This window comes from Euphorbia lathyris, chromosome 7, assembly GCF_963576675.1.
Source record: "Euphorbia lathyris chromosome 7, ddEupLath1.1, whole genome shotgun sequence".
NCBI lineage: Eukaryota > Viridiplantae > Streptophyta > Magnoliopsida > Malpighiales > Euphorbiaceae > Euphorbia > Euphorbia lathyris.
Genome location: NC_088916.1, coordinates 8,533,894 through 8,541,351, shown reverse-complemented (window position 1 = coordinate 8,541,351; position 7,458 = coordinate 8,533,894).

Here is a 7,458-nt window from a genome sequence, read left to right as displayed (position 1 = left end):
TTTTACTATTTACCGTTTCCAAATTACTTATCACTGTGAATCGGCCAAAATTTGGTCTAAACGGGTGCCGCATCCGTTCGACCCATGGTGGGAACGGACGCCGCATCCGTTCGGCCCATGGTGAGAACAGATGCCGCATCCGTTCCCGCCATGGGCCGAATGGATGCGGCACTTGTATAGGCCAAATTTTGAAATGTGCAAAATCGTAAAATTTTTAGTGACGAAAAATACTAAATCGTTTAATTTTTTGTGATGAAAAATGCAAAATTCTCCAATTTTTTATGTCGAAAAATGCAAAATTGTCATGAAAAATATGTATTATTTTCATGAGTTCTTTGATAAAAAAAATATAAATTTTAATGTTTCCGACTCGTAATCAGCCATTTTCGGGGTTCGGGTTGTCACACATCAATTATTTTCATAATTTCAATTATTGTTGTTCGGGTTTATAATTTTGGAGAGAGAATTTTCAGTTTTTGATCAAAATTACGAGAAGGATAAAAAAGTCCAAATGGAAACGGTGATAAGTAATTTAGAGGTGGTATTTAGCAGCTGATAATAAGATACTGATCTAAACCGAACTAAACCAAAATTTATTTCAAATATGAGAGGGACCAATTGATAGGTTTCAGCATACGTTAGTGATGTAATTAAGGTTTATTTGGAATCTAATTAACTTTCAAGATACAAGTTGAAGTTGAGTACCTAAGTAAGGTATAGTTTATGAAATAATTGAACTTTAAGCTTATATTGTAACTTTAAGGTTCTCTAAAAGCTAATTAGCTAATTAGGACAGGTCATTTTTCAATTAATGTACTTAGGAGACTTTTAGTTTAAATGTTACGGAATCAGAATCGGAATGACTATTTATTTCTTTTGTTTGGTTTAAATATCACTTATGCGAATACTTGAATAATATCAACAGTAATTGAATAGCATCGGAATGAACCAAAAAGTCCATAATCCATGATTAAATATACATTTTGCTATGGACCACATTTAATGTCAACTATCCTCATTTGATAATTATTAACTCTATTATGTATATAATAAAATATATATTTTTAAATTTACATATTAAAATCTTATATAGTAGGTATCTAGTAATAAATATTGGCAAAAAAACATCATTAGTTTCCTAGTTATTCCAATTTTAATGCATTAAATCCTTGATCAAATTTTGATTTTTTTTTGTCGCATTTCTTTAATTAATTAATTAATTGTGAACAATAGATTTAATTAACAAAGTGTTACTCATTTTAGTTCTTTTAAAATTATATGTTTTACAGTTTGAAATAAGGTTTTTATGATTTCTTTATAGAATAAAGGGATAAGGTGCAAATTTTCCCCTAATGTTTTTGGAGAAGATCACATTTACCCCTCAAATATGAAATAGCAAAATTTTAGGTCTATGGTTTTACTATAAGTGCAATTTTGGATCTCTTGAATAGAAAAGTTAAACACCGTTAACCTGTATCCTTCTTCTTCAACCTCAACTCTTGTTTCCTGCTCTCTTGTCTTCCCTTCTTCTCATTCCACCTTATTTTCTGCTATCGTTTCGTCCTTAATTTTTGAACCTATGTTGTCCATTACCTAAATTCAAAATCGATTACAGAAAACCAGTGAGAAGAGAGAAGCAAAATCCATTATTGGTTTTAGCCTATTCTTCACTAAAATCCTTTTCGGTTCCAGCTCCTAGAAGGTTCATTCTTCAAAACATAGCAAACATAGAATTAGCCAACACATGATGCTGGTTCATTCTTCAAAACATAGTATCTGGGAAGAAATAGGACCTAGAATTGAAAATGATTTCATGGCAGAAATTGCAGGAGAGGATGCATAATCGCCATAAAGGAAGAGATAATGATCACGATTAAAGGGAAAAAGGAGAAGGGGAGCAGAAAATCTGTAGAATCGTAATTATGGGGAAGAAGAAGGAGACCAGGAAATCTGCAGAATCAAAATCCAAATTGAAAGGAAGAAGAATGAGACCAGAAAATCTGCATAATCAAAATCCAAATTGAAGGGAAGAAGAAAAACGAGACTAGAAAATCTGCAGAATCATGATTCTGGGGAAGAAGATATTACAAAAGTCAAACCGACTTTAAGATGGTAGAAAAATCTAGCTATATGCCAAATCTAGTAAAATCTAGATTGTCTAGATTATTTATAACTTGCGGCTCAAATTGATTGATGCACTGATAATGACAAGTATAAATTAGATAGAGTAATGAGTGTAGTTTTTGAGGAAAGAAATCAAGAAAATACTAATAAAAATAAGAGAGTGTGCCGTGTGAATGTGAGGGAAAGGGAGTGAATGTGAGGGAAAGGGAGTGCTGAGTGAAAAGAATAGAAAAATAGTGACGGTATGCATGTCTAGTTAATAATTAATTGTATTAAAGTTATTTTAATTAATTCTCTCAATTATTTAACAAGTGGTATCAGAGCGGCCGGTCAGAGACCAGTACGTGATCGAGTGCAAGCAAACGGTCAGGGACTGGGAGTTGAGTGCTTTGAAAGTTCGCGATCCGGGATCATGGTGGTACGAGATATTTTTAGCGCGTAGTCCGGGACTATGGAAATTATTTGTCGGTGACCAAATCTACTTGGTTGATTAAAGGAGATAACCAAGTCGTGATGGCAGACATGTCTACCTCGGTAAGCACTCTGAAAAAACTCAATAATAATAATAATAATAATAATAGTACTTGGAGTACTCGTATGTAATTTTATCTGCTCGGCCAAGATTTGTGGGAGACTGTTGGAGGAAACGAAACAGTGCCTCCGATGGAACAAAATGACCTTAAGAAATGGAAGGTCAAGTGTGGTAAAACTATGTATGCTTTATCAATTTCGGTGGAAGACAATTTGCTGCAACGCATCAAGGATGCTAAAACCCCAAAGAAGCATGCGACACTTTTGCCGGAGTATTCGCAAGAACGAACGATGCCAAGCTCCAACAACTCGAGAACGAGTTACTATCAGTCTCGTAAAACGACATGACGGTGAGTCAATACTTTACTAAAGTTAAAACTTTATGTAAAAAAATTTCAAAATTGGATCCTGAAAATAAAATTACTGAAACAAGAATGAGAAGAATAATGGTCCATGAGTTGCGTCCCGAATTTAACGCGCTTATAACGACAACCCGTGGATGGGCTAAAGAGCCAAGTTTAAATGAATTAGAAAATACATTGGCTAATCAAGAGGCTTTAGAAAAACAAATGTCTAAAGTCTCAGTCAATGATGAAGATAAAGCTCTTTTGAGCAATAAAAAGAGCAAGGATCCAAAAATCACGAGATCGAGAAATGGCGAAAGATTCAAACAAGGATGGAAGAAAAGGCAATAAGGAGGGAGTTGGCAACAAGGGGTGTTGGTCCCTTGTAAGGTTGCAAATATAGTTCCAAGGGGGGGTTAGGAACTATTTTACCTTTTTAAAATAATTTAGGCAGATTTCTTTTCTTTAAGAAAAGTTTATCTAACAGCGGCGCTTAGCACTCAGCAAGACACTGGCTTAGTCAACTAGTGACTAGGACAGATTCGTTGCTTAAGTCAGGAAATAGCACTTAGAGTCTATTCCTGAACCTTCTCGTTGGTAGCGCACAACTCAGCTTGACCTCTTTTACTTGGTCAGTTTTAGTTTGTTTTAAGCAAGCAATGTAAATAAGGAGTTAAGGTTTAGAAATACTTCACTCAGCAGATTTATCCAGGTTCGGCTTCTTCTAAGCCTACGTCCTGTCCCCGGAACACTTCCGAGATTTCAAATCCTCTACTGAGCTCTTTAAAGGTAGAGTCTCAAACCTTTTACAATATCAGCAATTGAGTATGACAAGAGTACCTTCCTCTATACTTCTACTCAATCCTAATCTCTCCGCTGAGTACTTAAAAACGAGTACTCAGCCTCTCCTTTCTACTTCTAGAAATGATAAAGATTTTGTCCTAAACAACAATTGCTAGAACACCTTAGATGATTGAAAAACAATCACTCTAGACTTTTACACAAATGAATAGACTTTGTAGTGTAAGAATTTTGCTTTGCTTTTGATGGAGAACTTTTATATACGTTTGGTCAGCGTAACGGCTTTTGCTCAAAGTTCTCTGTGGAATGTGGATTCTGAATGCTCTATTTATAGAGAGCTATGGGAGCTTCTAGTTATTTCAAATTTCGAAATAACTGTTGGAGGGAAACGGCTACAAGTCGCTTTCACTGAGTCTGCCAGCAGTTCTCTTTAGCCAATCAGATTCCAGCGTCTTCTGTTCTTCGGTCAGTGTGTCAGTATGTTCCACCATTTTGGGTAACGTCAACCAGACAGCTTGTTGTGTCTTCTGATCTGTACTAAATGGGGAAATACTTTGTCTGGAAGCTGTCTTATGGTCAGCAGCTGTCTTGCACGTTTTGTCGAGACAGCTCAGCAGCTTCATACCGAAGTTGTCTACGTGGATCTTCTCGATCCTTCTTTACTCAGCATGCGTTTCATCACTTCAACGGCGACGTTTTGGAGATACGCGGGCTGAGTGGTCTTTGGCTTGTTTGACTTGGGCCTTGATTTCCATATAGGGCTTGAGCCTTATGATCTTTATGTCTTATGATAAATCATAAACTCAATATTGAACAAACACATTAGTAACACTAAATCAAAGCATTTAAACTTAGTGTGTTGTAGAATATTTTACTTTCACTTAATTAATTTTGTCAAATCAAAATCTTATGGAAAGGTGTTTCAACAAGGGGGAGCTCACCACAACCACAAGCAAGCGTATGAGAAGACACATCGGCAAAAGAATGACCAATGCTATAATTGTGGCAAAAGAGGCCACTATGCTCGAGACTGCAGATACAAGAAAGCAGAAGGAAACACTGCAACATCCACACATGCTCAAGATGAAAGAGAAGAAGACTGGGACTTCGAGGCTTCATGTGCAATTATAGAGCCAGTGACATGTGATACAATCATGCCCTCCAAAGCAGATGCACATGATGAGCTAGCACTTACCGCTGTAAGTAATAAATTTATCAATTATCATAATGATTGGATAGTGGACTCTGGATGCTCTAATCATATGACAAGAGATAAGGAAAAATTATCAAGCATGACAAAGTATAAAGGGGAGCGAGTTGTTGTCACCGCGAACAACTCAGAACTACCAATCACACATGTTGGGAAGACGATGGTCGTGCCTCGATACAACTCTAAGGAAGTACAATTGGAGAATGTATTCCATGTACCTGGGATGACAAAGAACTTGATATCAGTGTCGCAATTGACATCCTTAGGCAACTACGTGGTATTTGGTCCGAACAACGTAAAGGTGTATCGAAGTCTGAGGCCAACAAGCACACCGCTTATGGAGGGAACAAAACTTGAGTCTGTCTACGTAATGTCAGCACAAACAACCTATGTAGACAAAGCCAGAAAGAACGAGACAACCAATCTGTGGCATGCACGTTTGGGACACGTGAGCTATCATAAGTTGAAAGTGATGATGAAGAAGTTGATGCTCAATGGACTTCCACAACTTGATGTTTGAGATGGCATAGTATGTGTCGGATGCCAGTTCGGGAAAGCACACCAGTTGTCGTATGAAGATTCTCAGTATCGAGCAAAGGAGCCGCTCGAGTTGGTGCACTCTAATGTATTTGGTCGTGTGAAGCAACCATCAGTTAGTGGTCATCAATATACGATAACATTTATTGATGATTTTTCAAGGTACGTGTGGGTGTACTTTATGAAAAAAAATCTGAAGCATTTAGCAAGTTCTAAGAGTTCAAGGAGAAGGTCGAGAATGAACTTGATCGGAAGATCCAATTCCTCCGCACTGATAATGGAGGAGAGTATACTTCGCACGAGTTCTCAAGATACTTGCAAGACTACAAGATTCGATGACAATTGACTTGTCCTAATACTCCACAACAAAATAGGGTAGCAAAAAGGAAAAATAGACACCTTGCGGAGATATGCAGAAGTATGCTACATGCAAAGAATGTTCCACCCCGGTTCTGGGCTGAGTGTATGAAGATAGCTGCAGATGTTACCAATAGACTACCATAAGCACCACTTGGATTCATTTCACCCTTCGAGAAATTATGGAAGATCAAACCCATTGTAAGTAACTTTCGAGTATTTGGTTGCGTATGTTATGTTTTCATTCCTGATCATTTACGCAACAAATTTGGTAAGAAAGCTATAAAATGCATCTTCATGGGTTATGATAATCAGAGAAAGGGGTGGAAGTGTTGTGACCCAACAACAAGAAGGTGTTATACGTCAAAAAATGTGGTGTTTGATGAAGCTTCATCCTGGTGGTCCCCTTATGAAGTTGTACTACCCGATTCAAAAGAAATCGAGGAGAAATTACAGGAAAAACTTGAAAGGGACGAGGCGGCTAAAGAAATCACTCAAGAAGTGGAACCGGTAGAAGAAAACCTCAGGAGCAATTCACCCGAAAAGGCTCAATCTCCATGGCGTACATGAGTACATCAAACACCTGAAGAAGAACGACCAAGTCAGCTCGAGGATATCGTTGATGATGATAAAACAACCGAAGAACAAAAATCACCGGTACGGAGGTCAAAACAAAAACGGAGACCAAATCCTAAGTATGCAAATACAGCAGTGGTCGAAGAAGCAGTAGAGGAGCCTACAACATATGAAGAAGCCTTCTTAAGAAAGGAGTGGAGAAAGGCTATGCAGGAAGAAATAGATGCCTTGAAGCAAAACGAGACTTGGGATTTAGTTCCGAAACCCAAAGATGTGAAGCCTATTTCCTGTAAATGGGTTTATAAAGTAAAGCAGTGCCCTAACGGATCAATTGAGAGATACAAAGCTCGATTGGTGGCTCGAGGATTCTCACAGAAGTATGGTCTGGACTATGATGAGACATTTAGTCCAGTTGCGAAGATCACCACAGTACGTGTTCTACTAGCACTTGCAGCTAGTAAAGATTGGAAGCTGTGGCAGATGGATGTGAAGGCTCAATCTTACATGGCGAATTGGATCGAGAGATTTACATGGATCAACCTCAAGGGTTTGAGAGTAAGGCTCAACCAAACTATATATGCAAGCTGAAGAAAGCGTTGTATGGATTGAAGCAAGCACCAAGAGCATGGTACGGGAAAATAACGGAGTTCCTGATTCAAAGTGGCTACATGATGGCACCAGCTGATTCCAGCTTGTTCGTGAAAGCCCAAGGTGAGAAGTTGGCTATAGTATTAGTTTATGTTGATGATCTTATCATCACAGGTGATGCTGTTGCTGAGATAAATCAAGTTAGAGCCAACTTATCGGTACGATTTCAAATGAAATCACTAGAAGAGTTAAATCATTTCCTTGGTCTTGAAGTTGAGCGCACGAAGGAAGGAATTTTCTTGTGTCAGCATAAGTATGCTAAAGATCTTTTGGAGAAATTTGGGATGCTCGAATGCAAGCCTATTACAACTCCAGTAGAAGTACACGTAA